Below are 26968 nucleotides of genomic sequence, written 5' to 3'. Positions count from 1 at the left end.
CGGTTGAATTACAATAATTTTGGTTGAACATGGCCTTGTGTGGGAGCATGTAGTGGGGTGGAGTACAGTTTTGAGCATCAGATCACAGTTTGTGGTATAGTTTACATTGATCTAATATAGTGCCTGCAAGCCCAACTACTAGCAGCAGCTGACAACAATTTTGGGTCTAGCCACCATTAAGTATCTGATTTTACACCAGAGGGCATAATTTACTTGGTTCCCAACAGAAAACATTTGAAGCTATTTGAGAGGCTGAATTTTAAGGTGTGTTTTTACCATCCAGCAAATATAGTTTTTAAATTCCCTCTCTACACTTACCTTCTTGTATCCCTCGAGTACAATTGTTAGCAGCATGTAGAATTATGCTGTTCTGCAGTATGCTATGGAACTGGACAATGTTTTCTTGTTGGCCCTACTTAAGAGTCCGGACCAACCCAATTCCCAAACCCTGGAGCAGGCTAATAATTTAATAGTTGAGGAAGGGGGAACCAAGGAAAACATTACTCACACCCGAGAAGGGGCAAGTGAAGGAGTCAGGACACTGCAAGCCTACACCATGATCCTATGGCAACACTCTGTGTCTTCCTTTAGACCATGAGTTGATGCTTTCAGCTGCATTGCCTAATGCCATTGGTTGCACTACAGAAGAGTTCAACAAAGTCATTTGTTAGCAAGATGAACGTGCTGTTGGAAATGAATAGGCTTTCTAATTTATATATTAAAAAAACAACCAAGGAAACATCAAGGCAAAGAGGTTATATTTACAAATGGTGCTGCAAAAAGCAGAGCAGATCAGGCAGCACCTGAGAAGAAACTGCCCGGGGGGGGGGGGGGGGGGGGGGGGTGGGGTTGGGGGCACAGTGATTGTATGGTGCACCGACTTAGATTAGATTAGATTACAGTGTGGAAACAGGCCCTTCGGCCCAACAAGTCCACACCGACCCGCCGAAGCACAACCCATACCCCTACATTTACCCCTTACCTAACACTACGGACAATTTAGCATGGCCAATTCACCTGGCCTGCACATCTTTGGACTGTGGGAGGAAACCGGAGCACCCGGAGGAAACCCACGCAGACATGGGGAGAACGTGCAAACTCCACACAGTCAGTCGCCTGAGGTGGGAACTGAACCCGGGTCTCTGGCGCTGTGAGGCAGCAGTGCTAACCACTGTGCCACAGTGCCGCCCACAAGTCCGCCCAGGAGGACTTCTACCCCTCCTGCTCCTCAGATATTGCCTGACTTGCTGCGCTTTTTCCAGCGCCAAAATTTTTGACCGACTCTCCAGCATCTGCAGTTCTCACTTTCTCTGTGGACCCACAAGAGATCATAGATGGAAGAATACAGTTACACCCATTCAGAAAGAGGAGGTAAATATGCCTCTTCCCAATATAAATAACTACAATAGCCCAACACAAAAATATCTTTGGAACTCCCATTCTTAGCAGATTGGAGACTAAACCATAGCATGATATTTTGTACTAAACAAATCTGATCAGAAGCCACAAAGCTGCTTAATGTAGGGAGATGAAATATTTCAGAGTTGGGGCAAGAACACAAGGCATTATGAGGACTTGGTTAAGGCAGATTCCTATGCAATAGCAAGGACCATTTTCACTGATTGTACTGATAGTGGCTGTTACGGATACAATAGTAAAATATGGAAAATCAGAACAAAACTTAAGTGAAATACTGTGGACACTTGAACCATGATGTTTATTTTCCAAAGCTACCACAAGTGTGTGTTCTGGGAATAAATATTTCCTTAAAGTGTCATACATCAAAAGAAAACAGAAGTTGCTTGACTAATGGAAAAGAGAGAGGATGGTGTGTTTGTTGTTTAATCAGATGTTAGAGCTGAAAATGTGTTACTAGAAAAGCGCAGCAGGTCAGGCAGCATCCAAGGAGCAGGAGATTCGACATTTCGGGCATGAGCCCTGATTCCTGAAGAAGGGCTCATGCCTGAAATGTCGATTCTCCTGCTCCTTGGATGCTGCCTGACCTGCTGCGCTTTTCTAGCAACACACTTTCAGCTCTGATCTCCAGCATCTGCAGTCCTCACTTTCTCCTAATCAGATGTTATACCCAAGGTTTTGACTTCAGGACACTTTTAAAAACCCAGGAAACTCTCCTGGCCCCTACTTCTTCCTCAACAAAAGCACCAAGAGCAGAATAGTCAGTCAGCCAGCCAATCAACTCTTTACTACTTCTGGGACATTGCTAAGGTCCAAGTGATTTTACTTTGAAATATCTCAACTCGTAATTTATCATGTGAAAAGCCCTGAAACATTTCAGAGAAACAATAATGAATTGGATAAATATTCACTAAATATGAAACTAAACATGAACTCTTAACTTATCTCAAGTTCTGCATGGAAATGAGATTTAAATATAGAACTTTCAGGAACATATTTCCTTCCCAGCACAGCCTAACAACATCCTGACTGCCACACCTGGTGTTGAGTAACTGCAGTGTATGCAGAGCAAAGATTCTTGTATATTCTTAAGTCAAACAAGATTGGAATAAAGTTGCCTCTTCAGAAATCAGATTGAACCAGAGTCATTGAAAATAACAAATCTGTCATCCTGAGCTCCTAAGTGCTGCCTTTCAGTATTGGGAGAAAATAACTGATTCAATGAATTAATTTTTGTGTCATTTTTATTATCCATCTCAACATAATTGTAGGGTCTTTGTTACTCAAATCAATGGTAAATTCACAGAAAACTGTAGTGCTATTCCAAAGTGTAATGCTCAAAAAGACCAGAAGTCCCAAGTCTGTAATTAACAAAATGACTTTTCAGACATGATGAACTGCTGATCCTGAGTATTTGATGAGACAGTGGTGTAGTTGTAATGTCACTGGGTTAGTAATGTTCTGGAAATGCTGGGTCAATTCTCATCACAGCAGCTGATAGAATTTAAATTCTATTAAAAATAAATCTGGAACTGAAAGGTAGTCTCAGTATGATGATGACCATGAAATTATCATCTATTGTCATAAAAAAAGAAACACTGATTCACAAGTGTCATTTAGGGAGAGAGTTCTGCCATCCTTACCTTTTCTAGCTCATATGACCCCAGACCCACATAAATGTGGTTTAAACATTTTCACAACATGACACTTAGTCATAGAGATGTACAACATGGAAACAGACCCTTCAGTCCAACAGATCCATGCCTATCAGATATCCTAAATTAACCTATTCTCACTTGCCAGCACTTGGCCATATTCCTCTAAACTCTTCCTAATTATATACCCAGGCAGATGGCTTTTAAATGCTGTAATTGTAACAGCCTCCACCACTTCCTCTGGCAACTCATTCCATACATGCACCACCCTTTGTGTGAAAAGGTTGTCCCTCAGGTCTCTTAAATCTTTTCCCCTCACCCTAAACGTATGCCCTCTAGTTCTGGACTCCCCCATTCCAGGCAAAAGACCCTTTTTATTCACTGTATCCATTCACTCTATGATTTTATAAACCTCGATAAAGGTCACCCCCTCTGCCTCCGACACTTCAGGGAGGACAGCTCCAGCCTATTCAGTGTGGACTCGATGGGTCAAATGGCCTGCTTCCACACTGTAGGGATTTTATGAACTTTAATTGCTCTCCAGGGCAGATTGCAGGCTTTGCTAGTAATAGCCTCTGTAACATGAACAACTGAAAAACAAAATGCAGAACAGGATTCCTCAAATTTCTGGAATCCGAACAAATTCATTCGGTCTAATACTGCAAACTGCCACACCTACAGAATTGACTTAAGGCTTTAAAATGGTCAGTTCCAAGTAAAAATAAATTAAAATCTTCTGTTGTCCACACGTTAAGAAGTGTGATAATTAATTTCTTCCCCTTATTTTACAATTGTAACAGATACTTTATTTGAAAAAAAAATCAGCATAAGGGTCTCAAGCAAACACATCTGATTCCTACGATTAACTTATGGTACAATGTATGCTGCAGCCAATGCTTATTTTATGATCCTCACTTGTGAGCATAGCACTTTCCATTAAGTCAGACTCTTGGGAAGAGTTGTTCTCATGTTGATGGATAGATCATACTAATTCCACACTGCAAGCAACACAAGGCAATTATTTCAGTTGTTCTTTTAGAAAGCACAAAAGGTGTACATTCCTGAGCCCCATTGTGAAAGTAACTTACAAACATTTAATACCTAAATTTAATATGCCAAATTCCAACTTTGGAATCAAAAGGTCATTGGTGGCATAAAAAAAAACTCTCATTTCATGCCCAAATGAAAAACCATCTTTCCATCGTCCTGCTGCATCATTTGCTTCATTTAGCCACACTTTCCCTGAAAAAGATACAACAACGTGTCTCTCAACAAGATTCCATCTTATACAAATTTGGATAAAAAAAATAAAGCTGAATTCATCAAGAGAGATGAAAACGACTGTCTGAAACATTAAAGCAGCAGCATTTGACCAAGGGTGACATTGAAACCAATGGGAATTAGGCAAACACCCATCACTAGCTAGACATACACCAGCCATAAAAGATGACTACTGTGGTTGATTTCTGTCTGTTATCTCAGCCCCTGAATATCACTACAGAGGTTAGTGTCCTCAACCAAAACCTCTCCAACCACTCAACAGGTGCACAAGGGATCCTTCTCTCAATTCCTCTCCTCACTCGGTTTTAAATTAATGGCCCCTTGTTTGCCAAGTTCTCAAACAGAAGAAACAGTTGTTAGAATAAAAATTTGCATTTACAAAGCACATTCAAGATAGTAAAATTGCCAATTGTTACTAATCTCAAAGCCCTTCATAATTAGAACAAAAATGTTAGATTATCTGGTTTGTCTTTTGTGCACTGCTGGATATAAGTCTTTCCAATATATCTTCATAATTATAGTTTCCCCATGCTTGGCATCATCCTGTTGAGTTAATGTTGAACCGAAAACAGGCAGTAACAGGAGGTCAGGGTGGATCATCTTCCAACTTTACCACACAAAGTCACAGAAACAATGCCACAATCAATTCTGCTGAAAAGTAATATCATGGTGAGTTTGAAAAAAATTATGTTGTGCAATACTTCAGCTAATTATTATGCTGAGCTGACTGAAACAATTATTCAAACGCAAGTGTTGTGGTGGGATAGCCATTACGAAAACTTCATAAATATATTTATTACACCGATGTATCACACTCACCCAATCAACATTAAGAATTCAACTAAAACATTTAGTTCAATTTTATTACAAACACATTTGGAAAAAACATTTTTATGTTTGTCAAAAAGAGAAAACATTAGCAATCATTTATAAATTCTGTTGAATTTTCACGTACACTAACTACAAAAGAAATGCCTTTGTGATATCTGAAGCATTGTAACAGTAACACTTCACTTTGAAAAGAGCACAGCCGTCTTCATTTTTTGTTAAAAAGCACATCTCCTGTGTGTGTAACATATCTGCATTATGAGAATGATAGTTTGCAAGAAGAAAGAATGACTAAGCATAATGCTGTTATATAAAATTGTTGATAGTTACCAAGTCTCTTACCCTAGTCCAGGAAAATATGTGTCAACCTATTGTGGATTTAGGCTCTGCTACCACTAACCGTGTCAATGATCTCCACAGATTCTACTTGTAATTGATCTGTGGTTTTGTTTGTCCCACACTCTTGTACAGCAGGAAGTAGTAACCAACCCAATCTAGAAAGGATCTTCTATGTCACAGAGTGTTTGTTTTTTTGCCAAAACATATCCCTTTTGAAACTATATACCTTTGTCACAGCAGTGCAAACTTACTTTCCCAGCAGCAACTTCCTGGTGTGGCGGTTAGATATTCCACATGACAACAACTGTGTAAACTGACCAAACAATTTAATACTTTACCTTTCCCCACCCAGTTATGGATAGAGTGGTTCAATGTGCGCACTAAATACCTTGGAAAATGCAAAAATTCAAAATCAAAAATTTGTATATGTCACAATTTAATAATAATAATGGACAATTACTTATGAGTGTGGGGAGAAAAATGATGGTAGGTGGGAGCAAGCCGCCAAAGTACAGAGACTCTCATATTGTCCGCGATGCAATATTGAATTTAATAGATTACACATTGGTGCAAAAGTAAACAAACCCTCTCAAGCATGATCATGAGTGCATATTATACTACTCTTCTTGCATTGTAACTGGAGAGAAAATATTCAGTGCTGGCCTGATAGTGACTGTAGTTGCAATATTGTACTTTGAAAAGAATTGAGGATATGTGCCATTGCTAATAGAAGGATAATATGGATCATATGCCCAGAAACTTTTGAGGTATGAAGGCTTTCATTGTTTGAAGGCTGAAAATTGCATGTAAAAATCACTTTCGTTCTTTAGGGGCATAGATTCTTCCTTTATGTTTTACACACTGTACACCAGGCATCATGTGACCACTTGCATTCAAGAGGAGGTAAGATCATCAATTAATAACTCGGCAATGAGCATTTTTAAAATGAGAGACAAGACCATCAGGAAATTGAACAGTTTAACTTTCGTAAAAATTGCACCATTATACAATTAGTACACTCAAAAACATTTCTTTAAGTCCTAGGTAACATAGTTGCAAGATTTTCCAGCTAGGTGGTCCACGCCCAAATCTTTTTTCTCCCTGTGACACATGGGAAAGCAAGGTTTTGTTGTGCCACCTCACTGGTCAGGTCTGAGGCAGAGGTATGTTGTGAAGCCTATGGCGAAACCATGAACTTAAATAAGCTAAGTTATCAGACAATTCCGGTGAAGAAATGACCAACTCAATTTCACTCTCTGTAGCCTTAAATTTAACCAATACAAATTAATATGAATCAACGGGAAAATGATTATTCAAATAAAGGTTAATTTCATTTTAAATATTTCATACAAAGATACATGTCATACATAACCACAAGTATTCCCCTTCAGCTGGTAGTGTTTAAATACACTTTCAGAATATCATGTTTTGAATCATATAAAAGTAAGTTCCATGTCTTATCCAAATAGGATTTTCACCCCAGAATTTCATGGGTGTGATAATCATCAGCAAGAGTCACGTCTGTGAAGCCCTTCTTCAGATCATGACAGTTCTGATGGCTTATGACCAAAGCTTCCAGAGAGCTCACCTCCCTTTCTGCCTGACAGAAAAACTGACCACTGGCTGGTAGAAATTTGCTGCTACCTCAAGAGGAGGTTGAAACCTTGTGCTCCCACGAGGAGGTTGAACAGTTCATCCACTTTACTAACACCTTCCACCCCAACCTCAAATTTACCTGGACCATCTCAGACTCCTTCCAAGACCTCTCCATTTCTACCTCGGGCGACCGACTCAACACGAACATTTGCTACAAACCGACCGACTCCCACAGCTACATAGATTACACCTCCTCCCACCCTGCCCCCTGTAAAAACGCCATCCCATATTCCCAATTCCTTCGCCGCATCTGCTCCCAGGAGGACCAGTTCAAATACCGAACCCCCCAGATGGCCTCCTTCAAAGAGCGCAATTTCCCCTCAGACGTGGTTGACGATGCTCTCCACTGCATCTCATCCACTTCCCGCTCCTCTGCCCTTGAACCCCGCTCCTCCAATTGCCACCAGGACTAACCCCACTGGTCCTCACCTACCACCCCACTAACCTCCAGATACATCGTATCATCCTTCGTCATTTCCGCCACCTCCAAACAGACCCCAACACCAAGGATATATTTCCCTCCCCTCCCCTATCAGCGTTCCGGAAAGACTATTCCCTCCGCGACTCCCTGGTCAGGTCCACACCCCCACCAACCTAACCTCCACTCCCGGCACCTTCCCCAACAAACGCAAGAAATGCAAAACTTGTGCCCACACCTCCTCCATCACTTCCCTCCAAGGCCCCGAGGGATCCTTCCATATCCGTCACAAATTCACCTGCACCTCCACACACATCATTTACTGCATCCGCTGCACCCGATGTGGTCTCCTTTACATTGAGGAGACAGGCCGCTTACTTGTGGAACGCTTCAGAGAACACCTCTGGGACACCTGCACCAACCAACCCAACCACCCCGTGGCGGAACAGTTTAACTTCCCCTCCTACTCCGCCAAGGACGTGCAGGTCCTTGGCCTCCTCCATCGCCAGACAATGGCAACACGACACCTGGAGGAAGAGCGCCTCATCTTCCGCCTAGGAACCCTCCAACCACAAGGGATGAATGCAGATTTCTCCAGCTTTCTCATTTCCCCTCCCCCACCTTATCTCAGTCCCAACCCTCGGACTGAGCACCACCTTCTTGACCTGCAATCTTCTTCCCAACCTCTCCACCCCCACCCCCTCTCCGGCCTATCACCCTCACCTTAACCTCCTTCTACCTATCGCATTCCCAATGCCCCTTCCCCAAGTCCCTCCTCCCTACCTTTTATCTTAGCCTGCTTGACACACCTTCCTCATTCCTGAAGAAGGGCTTATGCCCGAAACGTCGATTCTCCTGCTCCTTGGATGCTGCCTGACCTTCTACGCTTTTCCAACAACACATTTTTCAGCTGCTATCTCAAGATGTCGGTGTGTTCCTCTTTCTGCCGCTGTTTCTTTTTAATTGTGTCTGGATCTCAATTTTCTTCCTATTGGTATTGCATCCAGGTCAGCGGCTGACAGGTTACATGGATCAGTATTTCTAAATCACAGAATCACAGAGGTCTTAAAATGCAGAACGAAATACTTACCTTGTCTACACCAGGTCTCCAAAGGAACTTTATGACCAAGTGCCATTCTCCTGCTTTTTCCTCCTTCCCCTTGCACATTTGTTTCTATTCACATAAATGTGTAGTGGCTTCCTCAATTGAATCTGCCTTCACCATGCTTGCTGGTGATGTATGCCAGAATCAAACAACTCATTCTAAAGAAAAGACATTTTCACCCATCACATTGGCTACTTTTGCATTTCACAAGTCTGTACTGTTGTTTTTGATCCTCTTATGGCTGGAATAGTTTCTCTCTATTCTATTCAGAACACCCATGGTTTTGAAACTTTCTATCAGCCTTCATCGCTTTGAACAGAATAGTCCTAACCTCCCAAATCAATCCTCACAACTGAAGTTTCTCACCCCTGTAACTGTTCTTGTAAATCTTTTCTGCAGTCTCTCCAATGCATTCATATCCTTCCCATAGTGTGGCACCCAGAACTACACAGAATACTGGAGCTAATGTTAAGCAAATGTCTTGCACAGCATAGCCTCCTTGCTCTGGTACCCCATGCCCATTTATCCACAACAATCACTCAATCCCTTCACAATTACACAAACTCTTAAAACTTCTTTCAAAATCTTAACAATTTAGATTTCACAGATTTTTTAAAGAAATTATAAGCTTTCCTTTCTTTACATCTTCTGGGTCAAAGGCTCAGTGCCTCATTTTATCAGAGTGTTAAGAATGGCTACTGGATTTCAGTAGAGGGTCTGTCTACACAGCTTGAATGGGACTACTAGCTGTGTTTATTTGGTATCTTTATTACAATACAATTTTTCTTTAATATTTATTTATTTGCGCAAAATTAATAGGTATGAAGTTGATCATAACTTTTGCCAGGGATACTGTAAATGAGTGCTGTGATTGACTCTTTTATGGTTGAGTTGCAGTCTTAAAAGAAGCTTTAAAAGCTCATTGTTTATTCTGTCAGCTTCAGGAGCATTTCAAAGACTTGCCAGTGGCTCAATGGTTCGATACATTGTGGATACCTGGAGAATGCATGTAGAGGAGGAGGAACACACTTTGCCAAAAGTTTATAGAAATGTTGGTGAAAAGTTTCAAACTCCTTGGGGGGGCTACGTCCAAGATTCACATATGGACTGATCTGATGGTGGTCCCACAGGCACCAAGAACCCACCTGCTTAGACAAAAATACCAACTGATAAGAGTTCAGCAAGGTTTTAAAGTGATATCAGTTCTACGGTTCAAGAAAGCACTGGGTCATGACTCATTGCGAGTCCTGATTGTTGAAAGAAAGAAAAACAGGCAAGGGGGCAGGAAAATATAGCCCATTTAATCAGATGGCCAAAAGCTTAGTTAATACACAAGTTTTGCAGGTGCCTTAAATATCAAAACAAGGTAGAGAGGTGGGGGTCTGTATGGAGGTCGGGAACTGGACCAATGAAAGCCCGGCCACCAATGGTTGGAGCAATTATTAGTCGGGGATGCACAAGAGGCCAGATTGCGAGCAACACAGACATCCTGGAGGGCTGTGGGAAGATTACAGAGATACGCAAGGTGAAGCGATGGGTGGAATTTGAAAACAAAGATAAGCATTTAAATCCATAGGCTGCTTACCTGACAGCCAAATTATATCAGTGAGAAACATGGTTATAGAGGAACGGATTTTCTTGAGAGTTAAAACATAGACAAAATTTTGGATGACCTCAAGTTGTTGCAAGATAGTGTGGGAAATCATTTCATTCATAGGAAGATTTAAGTCTGATGCATGCACGAATAACAAACGAAGAGGTAACTCAGTAAAGTACATACCTCCACCATACATTTCGTCCAAAAATGTGCAGGCCAGGTGAATTGGCCATGCTAAATTGCCCGTAGTGTTAGGTACGTTAGTCAGAGGGAAATGGTTTACTCTTCGGAGGGTTGGTGTGGACTGGTTGAGCCGAAGGGCCTGTCTCCACACTGTAGGGAATCTAATCTAAAGCTATAGTCGAGATCTTGATCCGTATCATCAACAGAAATTCATCAGTTCTTCCTGAGTGTTCCCTATTTGTCACCAAGCTTTGCTAAGATTTGGAGGTGCCAGTGTTGGACTGGGTTGGACAAGGTCAGAAGTCAGATGACACCAGGTTATAGTCCAACAGGCTTATTTGACATCACAATCTTTTGGAGTGTTGCCACTTTGTCAGGTTGTGGTTTCAAACAAATCTGTTGGACTCAAACCTGGTGTCGGCTGACTTTGACTAAGCTTTGCTAAGAAAGTTTTTGAGATAATCGTCAGAGGGAATAACTGGAATGTAAACATTTGCTCGACCCAACCTCAATCATGAAGATAAACGTGACAATGGTTTCAGCTAATACATATCAAAGCCATTACGACCCCCCCCCCCCGAAAAGTTTCAATAATGCTATGACTTTCTGTTAAGTTAATTACTTTTCAAAAGATTTATTTTCAGTTTTTTATCATGCTACTATTTTAGAAATTAGCCTGAAAACAATTCTAGATTGATGGGGTCCCTAATTCAGCCACTGAGATGTAAATTATTGTTCACTATCTTTCCACCCTTAATCAGAATTGCTGAATGCATCTTGAAGCAGGTCACTCAGACGTGCAGAACTAGTTCAGCCACTTCCTATGTTTGTTTTCTGTAAATATAATTCCACTACAAATTTAACAAGGAAAACTTATTCAATATAATTAATTTAATACACAAGCCTCCATTTCTGCAAGAAACTTCCCAAAGAGGGTTAGTAATGTAAAGCTTTTTTTGGGATTGGAGAAGGGGATTAATGGTTTTGTTAAAGTGATGGACCGTCTTAAGGTAGACAGAACGATAGATTGCAGAATCCAAAAGAAGAGGCCAGACACCTGACTGCTCTGTCACCAAGAATAGAGTGGAAGGAGCTGGAGGAACAAACAGAGCAGAGGGAGAACTGGATAAAAGAGCATGGCACATGTGGCTGGAGGAGGTCACAGAGGCAGAATCGGGGGGAAAAAAAAATCACAAAGTTTATATTAGAATGAGCATTTTACTCGAGAAAAACTTTTTTGGAGTGTGGAGAAAATGTTCTGTTTTGAAAGATGGGTGTGGGACTAGATTAACATAGGATATCTGGTCGGCATGGACAAGTTGGACTGAAGGGTCTGTTTCCGTGCTGTATGAGTCTAAGACTCATTGGGCGATAGGTGACTTGGAAACTCAGCAGCAGTGGAGAGAAGCAGATCACTGCAGCAGCATGATTTCTAGCACCTTCCTTCAGTGCCAGAAATGGAGAGAATTGATGCAAGTCCATCCAGAGATGCACAGAAAGCTCCAAAGGCATAAACGTTAACTCCTGTGACCTTTGCTGTCACAGACAACACAGTTCCAATTATGCTGCAACATCTGTGGCAGAGGAGAAACAGACTCAGATCCTGTACAGGCCTGTTGCTGCTCTGCCTATCTTTATCGCCATCTCCAATTCTTCATGCAGTAGCAAAGGAGAACTCTAGAAAGCAGTCCACGAGCACACGTTCCTTCTGAATGGAACAGTACAACATCCATTGTTTCTTTTCAAGACAAAGCCCAGTAAATGTGCACAGGAGAATCACTGCATTAAATAAGCCCTGATTTATAAAGTCACTTTTATAACACCTGTGTATTCTGAACGCAACAAAACACTTATTCCAACTCAGTTCCTTTAATGCAAAGTCAGTAGATTCAAATTACTGCTTGTTTGCTGATTTGTCCAAGCTTTATGCAAAAGATATCCTGCCTCTCTTGTCTTCATCTGCACATACATCCAAACTAAACTTTCTACTGCCTTCTGCTAGGCTGCCTGTCCTGCTTCATGTACAGCATAAATTTTATTTACAATGTATATGACAATGACAGTCATACATCAGGCCTAAGATTTCCTATCTCACAATGTCAAATGTTGTGGCTCAGTTTTGGATTTTGAATGAGATGGTTGTACATTCAAGTCTCATGTGAAGAGATTGGAGTACACACCCACACCAACAAAAGACTCTCTGGAGAAATACTGACAGGTTCTGCACTGTCAATGGTGACATCTTTTAAAATAGGCACCAAGTAGAGGTCTGTCTTCTCAGGTGGAAATAAATGGTTTCATTACAACAGTGATTACACTGCAAAAGGTACTTTCTTGGTTGTAAAGTGCTTTGGGATATTCCAAAAATGCAATATAAAGATGGAAGGATTTCTTTCAAAGCCTGAACAGTGATAGCACCCAAATGCCTTCCCTTTATATTAAGCAATGACTACATATATCACATTATGGAATGTAAATGTTCAAACCTTCAAGATTTCTAACCACAGGCAAGTCCCAGCAAATCCTATGCTTTTAATAAGCACAGACCTGCCAAGCAAAACTCAACTGGCAGCTGCTCAGTTTAGATTCAAATGAAGTCTATTTTAATGAGTGATACTTATTAATAATTAGAAATAAATATTACACTTCGGAGGTCGAGTCACTGGTCCATTTTTGGGGAACAGGAGATGGTGATTTACTCTGCATATAGAATTAGTAGTGTATCATACTGGGCATTCAAATTGGAAAGAGCTCTTTAGTCAGGATAAAGATCTCTTAACTTGAAATCAGGAATTATTTTTGCTCTAAAAGTTTTATGAAATAAGTGTGAGAGCATTCAGTACAAACTAGCCACTGAGGAGTATCAACAGATTCTGATTTGTCTGTCTCTCTTTCACTATTGTGTGGTCAGACTGTTGTATGATAGAGGTGACTAAAATTACTTAAGCATCAACATGAAACTTTCAAAATCCATTCATGACACATTGAAAACCATCCTGGACTACGTGCATATGCCACAAACTGACAGGCAAAGTGAAGATCCAATTACTTTGCAAACATTAGGCCACTTCTTCCTATGACCAAAGGCTTTGCTTTTAGTAGCATCCAACCCTGAAATAATACATCAACCAATAGGAAGCACATGCATTCATGATTCCCTTCAGAGCTGTGCATCAATTTTAAATTCACAGCTTTCTTCATGCAATCAATAAAGAGAGATAATAGTCATTAAACAAATGAACATTTGTTTATGTTTCAGATAATGGAGGAGAGAAACAGCTAATGGAAATAAGTGTGCTGATGATGGGATAATGGAGTCCAAAATATTTACATAAACTAGTACCTATTCCATTTCCTCTGTCTAGATGGATAAATAATTGTGTATTGCTAAAGAGCCAAACACAGTGTATACCTAAGGATGACATTGGTTTACCAAAACCTGTACTAACATAATGCCAGCAGACTCGAGCATCATATATAGATCTGCAGCAAAGTATGAAAAGCAAAATTCCAGAGGTTCAATAGATTTCCTCCAAACAAAGCTGGCTTGAGTTACAGTAAATCTAAACATTGGATTGTACAACATGTTAGGCCATATGGCTCAAGTAGCCACATTGGCTCAGTTTTTCAATTACTCCCACTCTTCTGTACTTGTCCCAGTGTCAGAAATCTATCATAAAAAAGGAAATTGGATAAATACTTGAATGAAAGATATTGAATCCACTTCCACTACTTTCAGATTCCAGATCTGAATAATGCACTATACACTAAAATATTCTTCCACTTGGTTTTTTTAGCTTGCTATCTTTATTCACACTAACATACAAAAAAATCTGATTTTAACCTCAGCTCTATATTCCTGAATAGCCCTGATAATCTTTCATCCCCTTAGTTATCAAGGGGATACCTTTGCCTTAAAAATACTTAAATAATTTTACATCCACTGCCTTTTGAGGAAGGGAGTTCCAAAGAATCAACAGAAAAAAAAAGTTTCCTCATCTGTCTTAAATGGGCCATTGCCTATTTTCAAACTGTCACTCCTAGTCCTAGAGATTCTCCCACAAGATGAAACATCCTTTCCATAAGCAGCTTTGTCACGTTTCCTCAGGATCTTATGCATTTCCATTAAGTCAGCTCTGACTCTAAGCTCTAGAGGATATAGATCTAACCTGCCTAACCCTTCCTTAGAAGGCATTCTGCTCATTCCAGGTATTAGTCTAAAAAGCTTCTCTGGACTGCTTTCAATGCATCAATATCCTTTCCATAAGTACAGAGTCCAATACTCTACACAGTGGTCTAACCAAGCCCTGTATAACTGAAGTAGAAACTCCCTCCTCTTGTATTCAACTCCCCCAATAAAGCATAACATTCTATTTGCTTCCCTGATTATTTGCTGTACCTGCGTACTAATCTTCTGCGATTCATACAATTTGACACTCAAATCTTTCTGTACTTCAGACTTCGGCTAGCTCTCACCATTCACATCATATGTTTCTTTTTTATTCTTTCTGCCAAGAGGAAAAAGAGATGGTGTTCTTCTGGCTTGTGCTGAACTCTGTAGCAGACCCAAGACAGTGATGTAAGCCGGGGAACTTGACAATGTGTTGAAATGACAGCAACCACAAATTCAGGGCCATTTTTGCAGACAGAATGTAGGTGTTATACAAAGTGGACACCCAGTCTGTATTTGGGAACCCTTTTGGACTCAATATCAAGTTCAATAATTTTAGGACCTGAGCACCTTGTCCAATGTTCTTACCCCAACCCCCACACACCAGGCCTTGTCATCATGTGGACTGCTACCAAAACAACCCACAGTCAACCACTAACAAGTCCCCCTTTCAGAACTATTCATTTCCCCAGGCTGACCTTTATCCACTCCTTTGTCTGTCCAACTGTTTTCCTCTGGCCTCCATTTTCACTTATTGTTTACGTCTTCTCCTGTATCCCCTCTCTTCTCCAGAATAAATACCAATGTTTTCCTGGCTACAATCACTTCTGAAGAAAGGCCACTGCAAATGAAATGCTAACTCTGATTTCTCTCCACTACTGCCAGATCTGTAAAGCTTTTTCAAGCAATTTCTGATGTTTCTGATTTCTGGCAAAGAAACTTTACAGCCCAGGAACAGGCCCTTTGGCCCTCCAAGCCTATGCTGATTCAAATGCACTGTCTAAACCTTACAGCCAATTCCTAAGGATCTGTATCCCTCTGTTCCCCACCTACTCATGCATCTGTCCAGACGCACTATAAATGAACCTACTGTGCCTGCCTCTATTACTTCTGCTGGCAATGCATTCCAGGCACCTACCACCCTCTGTGTAAAGTACTTTGTGTGTGTATCCCCCTTAAAAACTTTTCTCCTCTCACCTTGAACATGTGACCTCTCGTTATCGAATCCCTCACCCTGTGAAAAAAAGCTCATCTCTATCCATTCTGTCTATACCCTTCATGATTTTGTAGACCTCAATCAGGTTCCCCCCTCAATCTCCTTTTTCTAATGAAAACAATCCTAATCTACTCAACCTCTCTTCATAGAGAGCACCTTCCATCCCAGGCAACATCCTCGTAAACCTTCTCTGCATCCTGTCCAAAGCGTCCACATCCCTTTGGTAATGTGGCAACCAGAATACTGTACACAGTATTCTAAATGCAGCCAAACCAAAGTCTTGTATAATTTTAACATGACCTGCAAGCTCTTATACTCAATATCTTGTCCGATGAAGACAAGCATACCATATGCCTTCTTGATCACTCTATCCACCTGTGCAGCCACCTTCAGGGTACAATTGACCTGAACTCCCAGATCTCTCTGCTCATCAACTTTTCCCCCAAGGTTCTTCTGTTTACAGTATAGTTCGCTCTAGAATTAGACCTTCCAAAATGCATCACCTCACATTTGCCCAGACTGAACTCCATCTGGCCACTTCTCTGCCCAACTCTCCAGTCTGTCTATATTCTCCTGTATTCTTTGACAGTCCCCTATGCTTTCTGCTACTCCACCAATCTTCGTCTCATCTGCAAACTTACTGATCAGATCACCAATGCCCTCTTCCAGATCATTTACGTATCACACAAACAACAGTGGCCCCAGCACTGATCCTTGTGGAACACCATTGGTCACCTTTCTCCATTTCAAGAAACTCCCTTCAACTACTATGGTCTCCTGTTGCTCAACTAGTTCTTTATCCACCTAGCTCGAACACCCTGCACATCATGTGACTTCACTTTCTCCATGAGTTTACCATGGGGAACCTCAAACACATTACTTAAGTCCACGTATATGACATCTACAGCCTTTCCTTCATCTATCAACTTGATCACCTCCTCAAAGATCTCTACTAAGTTCATAAGGCTTAATCTTCCCTGCACAAAACGATGTTGCCTATCGCTGATAAGCCCATTCTCTTCCAAATATAAATAGATCCTATCCCTCAGTATCTTCTCCAGCAACTTGCCCACCACTGATGTCAGGCTCACTGGTCTGTAGTTACCTGAAACCTGTAGTTACTACATTTCTTGTACAGAGGGACAACATTAGCAACTCTCCAGTCCTCCGACACTTCATCTGTGTTTAAGCATGCTATAAAGATATCGGTCAGGGCCCCAGCTATTTCCTCTCTCGCCTCCCTCAGCAGTCTGGGATAGATCCCATCTGGTCCTGGGGTTTGTCCACCTTAATTTCCTTTAGCCTACTCAACACATCCTCTCTCCTTATGTCAGTGTGATCCAGAGTAATCAAACTTCTATCTCTAATCTCAACATTCATCATGTCCCTCTCCTCAGTGAACACAGATGAGAAGTAATCATTGAGAATCTCACCCAATTTCTTAGGTTCGATACACACAACCTTCCTTATCCTTTAGTGGACCAACCCTTTCTCTAGTTACCCTCTTGCTTCTTATATATGAATACAAGGCCTTGGGATTCTCCTTAAGTCTGCTCGCAAAAGTTATTTCATGACCCCTCTTAGCCCGCTTGATTCCTTGTTTAAGATTGGTCCTACTCTCCTGATATTCTTCCACAGTCTGTTTTGTTCTTAGCTGCCTGGACCTTATGTACGCTTCCCTTTTCCTCTTGGCTAGTGGCACAATTACTCCTGTCATCCATGGTTCATGAATCTTGCTTCTCCTATCCCTTGTTTTCAAAGGGACATGCCTATCCTGCACTGTCTTCAACCTATCTTTGAAAGCCTCCCACATATCAAATGTGGACTTCTCTTCAAATTGCTGCCCTCAATCCACATTTCTCAGTCCTGCCGAATTTTGATAGAATTGGCTTTGGCCCAGTTTAGTACTCTTCCCTTAGGACCATTCTCATCTTCTGCATTTGCAGTTCTTTGTATTTTTTTTAAATCTCACTAACTACTTCTTCTAAGACCCTATGATGAAATTCATCAGGACTTGGGGACTGCCAATTCTCAATTCCAACAATTTACTTTGTACTACTTGCCTGGCAATTGTAATTTTCCTGAGTTCCTCCCTCCCTTTCAATTCCTGATCACAGATATTTCTGGGATAGGACTTACATCCTCTCTAGTGAAGACGAATGCAAAACATCTATTCAATTTTTCTGCCATCTCTTTATCCTCCATTACTAATTTCCCTGACTCAGTTTTGAAAGGACCAAGACTTACTCTGTTAACTGTCCATCTTAGTCGAAGGTTCAGCAATAAGGGGGCATAATTTTAAAGTGAAAGGCAGGAGGTTTAAAGGGGATTTAAGGAAAAACCTTCTCACTCAGAAGGTGGCAGGTGTCTGGAATCCACTGCCCAAGAGGGTAGTTGAGGTGGGAAACCTCAGAAACTTTAAAAAGTACTTATATGAGCACTTGAAGTGTTATAGCATTAATGGTGTGGGCCTAGTGCAGGAAAGTGGGATGAACGTAGGCAATAATATATTTTTGGCAGTACTGACTTGATGGGTGAAATGGACTTTTGTGTACTGCATGATTCTATGATTCCAAAAGCTCTTAGTTTTTCGATATCTGAAGAAACTTTTCCTATCCGTTTTTCTATTTCTGGCTAACTTTCTCTCATACTCTAATTTTTCCCACTTTATTAATCTTTAAATAATGCTTTTCTCTAAAATATTCCATCCAATCTTCACCTGTCACTATCTTTGCATCATTATATGTATTTGAATTTGATACTATCTTTGATTTTAAGTTGTCCAGGGACAGTGAGTCCATCCCTTAGAGTATTTCTTTTATTGAATGTATCTATTCTGCGCTTCTAGAATATCCACTTAAATGTTTCCTATGCATCTCAAATGGCTTATCCTTTAATCTAAATTACCAGTTCACTTTTGTGAGCTCTGCTTTCATACCCATAATAGCTCTGGTCTGAATTCAAAACAATATTGGACCTCCACTTCTCTCCCTTTAAAAGTGTATGCAAAATTTAATTACATTACGGTCACTGCTACCCAGGGGCACTTTCACTATGAGATCAGTAATTAATCCTATTTTATTGGTCTAGGATAGCCTGCTATCTGGTCAGTGCTATAATATGCTGGTCTCTGAAATGTCCTGAAAACATTCAATAGAACCCCTTATCTAGACTATCTTTTACTCCATGTCTGATTACTTCCATCTATCTGTAGGTTAAAAGCCACTAAAGAGTCCAATGAATAGCAGATTGACCGTTACCCACTCCTTTGTCTACCCAACCAATTTTTCTGATAATCACATACCTTTTTGACAAGCTCCCATTATTTATTCCTTGGTATCTTGTCCTACCATGTGGGTTACTGTTAGTGGGCCTGTACACAACTCCGAGGAGAAAGTGAGGTCTGCAGATGCTGGAGATCAGAGCTGAAAATGTGTTGCTGGAACAGCGCAGCAGGTCAGGCAGAATCCAGGGAACAGGAGAATCGACGTTTCGGGCATAAGCCCTTCTTCAGGAATGAGGAAAGTGTGTCCAGCAGGCTAAGATAAAAGGTAGGGAGGAGGGACTTGGGGGAGGGGTGTTGGAAATGCGATAGGTGGAAAGAGGTCAAGGTGAGGGTGATAGGTCAGAGTGGGGTGGGGGGCGGAGAGGTCAGGAAGAAGATTGCAGGTTAGGAAGGCGGTGCTGAGTTCAAGGGATTTGACTGAGACAAGGTGGGGGGAAGGGAAATGAGGAAACTGGTGAAATCCGAGTTCATCCCTTGTGGTTGGAGGGTTCCTAGGCGGAAGATGAGGCGCTCTTCCTCCAACCGTCGTGTTGTTGTGGTCTGGCAATGGAGGAGTCCAAAGACCTGCATATCCTTGGTGAAGTGGGAGGGGGAGTTGAAGTGTTGAGCCACAGGATGGTTGGGTTGGTTGGTCCAGGTGTCCCAGAGGTGTTCTCTGAAACGCTCAGCAGGTAGGCGGCCTGTCTCCCCAATATAGAGGAGGCCACATCGGGTGCAGCGGATGCAATAGATGATGTGTGTGGAGGTGCAGGTGAATTTGTGGCGGATATGGAAGTTTCCTTTGGGGCCTTGGAGGGAAGTGAGGGGGGAGGTGTGGGCGCAAGTCTTGCACCTCCTGCGGTTGCAGGGCAAGGTGCCGGGAGTGGTGGTTGGGTTGGTGGGGGGGGGGGGTGTGGATATGACGAGGGAGTCACAGAGGGAGTGGTCTTTACGGAACGCTGATAGGGGAGGGGAGGGGAGGGAAATATATCCTAGGTGGTGGGGTCCGTTTGGAAGTGGCGGAAATGACGGCGGATGATACGCTGTACATGGAGATTGGTGGGGTGGTAGGTGAGGACCAGTGGGGTTCTGTCCTGGTGGCAGTTGGAGGGGCAGGGCTCAAGGGTGGAGGAGCAGGAAGTGGAAGAGATGCGGTGGAGGGCATCGTCGACCGCAATTTCCCCCCCGACGTGGTCGGCGATGCCCACCACCGCATCTCTTCCACTTCCCGCTCCTCCACCCGCCACCAGGACAGAACCCCACTGGTCCTCACCTACCACCCCACCAATCTTCATGTAAAGCGTATCATCCGCCGTCATTTCCGCCACCTCCAAACGGACCCCACCACCTAGGATATATTTCCCTCCCCTCCCCTATCAGCGTTCCGTAAAGACCACTCCCTCCGTGACTCCCTCGTCAGATCCACACCCCCCCACCAACCCAACCTCCACTCCCGGCACCTTGCCCTGCAACCGCAGGAGGTGCAAGACTTGCGCCCACACCTCCCCCCTCACTTCCCTCCAAGGCCCCAAAGGAAACTTCCATATCCGCCACAAATTCACCTGCACCTCCACACACATCATCTATTGCATCCGCTGCACCCGATGTGGCCTCCTCTATATTGGGGAGCCAGGCAGCCTACTTGTGGAGCGTTTCAGAGAAGACCTCTGGGACACCTGGACCAACCAGCTCAACCACCCTGTGGCTCAACACTTCAACTCCCCCTCCCACTCCACCAAGGATATGCAGGTCTTTGGACTCCTCCATTGCCAGACCACAACAACACGACGGTTGGAGGAAGAGCGCCTCATCTTCCGCCTAGGAACCCTCCAACCACAAGGGATGAACTCGGATTTCACCAGTTTCCTCATTTCCCTTCCCCCCACCTTGTCTCAGACAAATCCCTCGAACTCAGCACCGCCTTCCTAACCTGCAATCTTCTTCCTGACCTCTCCGCCCCCCCCCACCCCAGTCTGACCTATCACCCTCACCTTGACCTCTTTCCACCTATCACATTTCCAACACCCCTCCCCCAAGTCCCTCCTCCCTACCTTTTATCTTATCCTGCTGGACACACTTTCCTCATTCCTGAAGAAGGGCTTATGCCCGAAACGTCGATTCTCCTGTTCCCCGGATGCTGCCTGACCTGCTGCGCTGTTCCAGCAACACATTTTCAGCTCTGTACACAACTCCTACAAGTGGTAGATTGCCTTCAGTCTTCATCTCCATTTCCTAACTTCTTAAATTTTGTAAGATCTAGTGTAATCTGATCTGCATTCTCTGTACCTTCCAGTCATTGTCTGTTTATCATTTCTCACATTAATTCCTTTTTCTGCTATAGATTCTCCACGCTGATTGACAATTTCCCAAATTTGGGCCCTTGTCCCCATTATTTCATTTAAAACCCACTCTACTTCCCTAGTTATGTGGGTTTCTCGGATGCTTCCTTCTGTTCCACTTGCTCCTCCCTACATTGTTTACAGTTAAAGCCTATCAAATTTTCACCTCCTTACTTCCAAAAAAGTGTCATATTGGATCCGAACATTAACACTACTTCTCTCGCCAGACACTGCCAAACCTGTTTGAGTTTCTCCAAGACTTTGCTTTTATTGCATAAAACCAAGGCTGGTGCTCCAGTACAGTACGGATGGTGTGCTGTACCGTTGTGATCTCTTTTGGATAGGATATTGAAACCTTGGCTACATCTACCCTGTCAGATGGACGTAAAAGATCCCAAGGTGGAATTTCAAAGAAGAGAGTTATTTCTGTTGTTGTGGTCAATACTTATCCCTCAAATAATATCACAACAAACAATTATGTTGCTGTTTGAGAGCATTTGCTCCTTACAAACTGGCTACTGTATGTGTTAGATTACTGCAGTAACTACATTGAAAGTATATTACTGAATATTAAGCATTCTTAGAATGACAAACAATAAAGAAACAACAGGTCTGGCAGCATCTGAGGAGAGAGAAATAGAGTTAATGTTTTGAGATCAAAGACTGAAATTCTTGAAAATGTCCTTTAGTTGTGAAAAGCCCTATGTAACTACACTTGCCTTTATTTCCTTTTGGAAACTATTTAATTACTTGAAAAAGAGAGAATATATTAGAGAAGATTGCCAAATCAGAGGTTCTTGATTACTTACTCTGCAGCTCAGTATTAGACCAGGCATTCACAAAACACAGAATTCAACTATTATCAGTACAGTCTACAACATTTAACTCAAAACTTAATTGTTTCAGAAGATTTTATTTAAACTTTTTTAAAAAAATATCTTTTTTGTGATTTCTGGAATGGACTAGATTTGAATGAATAAAGCTTTTCAAATGGCCAGCAGACAAGCCTACATTGGTTGTGGTCCCAATATGACCAACCTATTTTATAATAGCAATCCTTCCAAGCTTCCATCAGATTCAGTTCTGGTGAACCCAACCAGACGAGAGTGAAGTAACCAGCAGGGTCTACTTGAATGAAACTGAAATTTAACTTCTAATTACCAGTGTGCAAAGGCTAACAACCCCTTTAATTGCTGATCCTAATTCCAGTTGAGCCCATTAACTCTGCAAGTCTCCCCTTAAGAACACTTGACCTAAAAGACACAAAGTTTCGACTTCTACTAATTGCTTATTCGTTTCATGAATGAAGAGTAGACTCGGCTCAAAAAATAGGTTGAAAGACTATTTCCCACAGATGAGCTACCTCCTAGCGGATGTCCTGTTAATTGTGAAGCTCGAATATTTAAGTTTAGCGAATTCCCCATTAAGGGAGTCCAAAGCTCATTCTCCAACCAGGTCAAGTCATAGGTTGCAATTATGAAACACGGTGTAGTTTCACTGCCGATTTTGTTAGATAAATAATTGTGGTAATAACTCTACCTGCAAACTCAGTAGATCTCGCCGTTTAGACTAGTCGCTCTCCTTGTTGCTGTACTCTGCTGGTCAGTATATACTGGGGGTACCTCACATTGCTGAGTTCAACATATCTGGGCTGCTGTGTCTGGGGAGGCGCTGTTTCACTGAACCGCTGCACCGTGTCCCAGCGGATGGCCGTAGCGTCCACCTCCCGCGGCGAGTCCTTACTTTTCACGGGCAACCTCTCGGAAAACCCTCTGGTCAACTGGGCCAAGCTCTTGGCGTTCTCCAGTTCCTCCGGAGGGAGCTCGATGTTGCCCGTGCACCAGAAGAGCCACCAGACCAAGCTGAAGAAGACGATGATCGAGCCGCTGTAAACGAGACAGTCCCCAAAGCCCCTACCACCCACCTGCACATTAGCAAAAATGCCAACTAAAAGTAAGGAAAGCCCTCCCACGTCCAAGCTAATGGCCATCCAGAAGAAAGCAGGACACCTTCCAATACCTCTCAGCACCATCGCCTTTTGCCTGCAGCCCAGCTACATTCACACCCTTTCCAAAACAAATTTGGGAGAAGTGCAAATTGTCCCATTAACTGTTTGTGCTGGGTATAGTGGCTTCCCGTGACGTAAATCCTGTCTTATTTGGTTAGGGAGACGTGGGCTAAATGTTTTCAAAATTAAAGATAATACTTTGAGAAATTTATTTTTTAAATGATGGTTTAAAACTGAAATACATAAAACTTCACTGGAGCAGCAGTTTCTTGATAATAAGTCTGAAACAGTTCTTTTGACCATTTCATTTTTGTGGGGGTGTTAAAATGACTTAGTAGGTTAGTCTGTTTGTGCAGTGTGAACATTTATAGAAAATGCATCCACACCAAGATCACTATCAATCCAAAAATTAAATCAATCCTTAAATCCCCAAACTTGCTTCACATGTCTTTAACAAACTGAATTCACACCAATTCACAAATGAGGCATAGCTTATTCCAGAAGTTGGTTTTCAGGAATATCTTAAAAGAGAGAATTCTCCACTTTATGTTCCAGGTAGCTGGAGACTGATTAAAATACCCAGTCCTAAGGCAGTGAGAATTGGAGGAATACCAATATCTTGGATGATATTAGGGCGAGAGAAAACAGGAGATGGGAGAGATTTGAAAACATGGATCAGACTTTTAAAGCAGAGAGGTTACTGAATGCACAGTTGATGTAGGTCAGGGAGCACAGTGGTAATGGTTAATGAACCAGACCAGATGAGAGTGAGGATAAAGGCAGCTGTGATTTGGATTACCTTAAATTCCTGCCCAGCCAGGAATATTTTGCAATTGATGTTAAGTTTAGGATTGGATCAAAGCTCCAGCAACAAGTGAGCTGATGTAGTGGAAGAGTTGAGTGATTTTATAGAGGTGATCCTAGTGATGGGGCATATATCCAGGTAGATACCCTTCCAAGGGGCCAACATTACAGCAATGTTGTAAACAGTCTAGTCTTGGCCCAAACATCGACAAAGAAAGAGAATAGGAACTCTTGATGGCTTGGGGAATGCTTTCTGTCAAAAGCTAAAAGCAACAGCTAAATTATAATATCCCCATGGATTTTTCTTATAGGAAAAGTGTAGGCCATTCAGACCCTCAAGCCTGTTCCACCATTGAATGAGCTCGTTAGCTGATTTGTGACTTAACTGCATGTAACTACCTCTGATCCATATTCCCTAATGCCTTTGCCTAATAGCAAAAATCTGTCTCAGAATTAAAGTTAACAATCAACAGGATCTTGATCAGATGGGCTGATGGGCCGTGGGGTGGCAGATGGAGTTTAATTTAGGTAAACGCGAGGTGCTGCATTTTGGAAAGGCAAATCATGGCAGGACTTATACACTTAGTGATAAGGTTCTGGGGAGCATCACTGAGCAAAGAGTTCCTTGAAAGTGGAGTCGCAGGTAGACCAGATAGTGAAGAAGGTGTTTAGTATGCTTGCCTTTGTTGGTCAGTGCATTGAATTAGGAGGGGATGTTGTGGTTGTATAGGACATTGATTAGGCCACTTTTGGAATACTGTGTTCAATTTTGGTCTCCCTGCAATAGAAAGGATGTTGTTAAACTTGAAAAGGTTTATAAAGGATGTTGCTAGGTTTGGTGGGTTTGAACTACAGGCAGAGGCTGAATTGGTTGGGATTATTTTCCCTGGACTGTCAGAGGCTGAGGAGCGACCTTATAGAGGTTTATAAAATCATGGGAAGCATGGATAGGATAAATAGCCAAGGCCTTTTTCTCACAGTAAGGGAGTCCAAAACTAGAGGGTATAGGTTTAAAGTGAGAGAGGACATATTTAAAAGGGACCTAAGGGGCAATGTTTTCACGCAGAGGGTGGTCTGTGTATAGAATAATCTGCTGGAGGAGGTTGTGGAGGCTGGTAGAGTTACACCATTTAAAAGATATCTGGATAGGTACAGTACATGAATAGGAAGGGTTTAAAGGGATATGGGCCAAATGCTGTTAAATGGGACTAGATTAATGTATGATATCTGGTTGGCATGGACAATTTGGACTGAAGGGCCTGTTTCTGTGCTGTACCGTTCTATGACTCTATGATTCTAATTGATCTAGCATTCACTGCTGTTTGTGGAAGAAAGTTTCATGCCTCTATGACCCTTTGTGTTAAAAAGTGCTTCCTAATATTTCTTCTAAATGGTCTGGCTCTAATTTTTACTCAAAGCTCTGTAGTTGGAGAATCTCCAATCAACAAATAGTTTATCTTTATCAACCTTGTCCTTTCCTGTTTTTATCTTGAAGAATTTGATCAGATCACTCCTTAATCTTCTAAATTCTACAGGAAGCCTAATTTGTATAATCTCTCCTAATAACTTCTGAAGTCCAGGTATCATTCTTATAAACTTAAATATTGTACCCCTTTCAAGGCCAATGAATCCTTCCTAAGGGTTAGTGCCCAGATCTGCTCAGAATACTCCAAGTCTGGTGTGATCAGGGTTTTGTATAACTGTAGCATCTTTATGCTCCAGTCCTCTAGACATAAAGACCAGCATTCCATTAGCCGCCTTGATTATTTTCTGCACTTATGTGGCATTTTAAAGATCTATGCACCTGTATCCCCAAGACGCTTTCCATCGTATTTAACTGCATATTATCTGGAAAGAACCTTTATCTATCCGTTTCGAATCCAAAATTGACAATTTCACTTATATTGAAATCCATCTGTCACAGTTTTGTCCATCCACTTTGTCTATCACTATCCCTTTGCAATTTTATGCTATCATCTATAATGGCTGCAAGGCTGCCAAATATTGTGACATCAGCAAATTTGGATAAAAAACTTTTCATGCCATTATCCAATTTATTAATAAATCAGTGAGTAATTGAGACCCTCACACAAATCCTTATAGGACGCCAATTCTTCTTGCAATGCTGTCCATTTGCAACTGTTTGAAAGCAATTACCACAAATGGTCAGTGAGTGCATTTGAAAATTGTAGCAACATATGGACACATCAGACAGCAATTTTCTTCAATTTTAATTCTACTTTAAAAGGTTGATGTGCTAAAAGGACATGGAACACTCCGAACAGGGCTAACATTTGGCTAAAACATCAGGTAATGATTTGGAAGCATCAAGCTTGATTTTTGGAAGTCTCTAGTTTGAAATCATTGTTGAAGCAAAGGTTTTGAAAAAAATAGAACAAATGTTAAAGTATTGAACTAATGAGAGTAGGTTAAAAGTCTGCCCCCAATGGATTGTGCAAATTATCATCCAAACTCCAGAATCAATGTCAATGCTACTTTTTAAAGTATTGTCCCAAATATAACAAGTAGCACTCATCCCACAACATATTTTTTAAAAAATCTGCGTGGGGAAATTACTTTTGAATTTGTTTTGACAGGAAACCCCTCTGTTTGTTATGGTATGATTCAGCTGACAATATCTCACTTGAATTTAAAAGAAAAAAATTCAGTTATGGGATGTTGGCATC

General features: G+C 41.8%; 1 long non-coding RNA gene across 5 annotated transcripts in view; it reads left to right on the top strand.

Annotated features, from left to right (window-relative positions):
- The window catches only part of LOC148145289 (uncharacterized), a 73775-nt gene that overhangs the window by 24842 nt on the left and 21965 nt on the right, over positions 1 to 26968 (top strand). The window lies entirely within an intron of this gene.

The sequence above is a fragment of the Chiloscyllium plagiosum genome, unplaced genomic scaffold, assembly GCF_037043375.1.
Source record: "Chiloscyllium plagiosum isolate Xiang-an unplaced genomic scaffold, Cpla_swu_hap1 HiC_scaffold_25, whole genome shotgun sequence".
In the NCBI taxonomy this organism is placed as follows: domain Eukaryota; kingdom Metazoa; phylum Chordata; class Chondrichthyes; order Orectolobiformes; family Hemiscylliidae; genus Chiloscyllium; species Chiloscyllium plagiosum.
The sequence above is the reverse complement of the archived record's forward strand: the minus strand, read 5'-3'. Positions and strand labels throughout refer to the sequence as shown.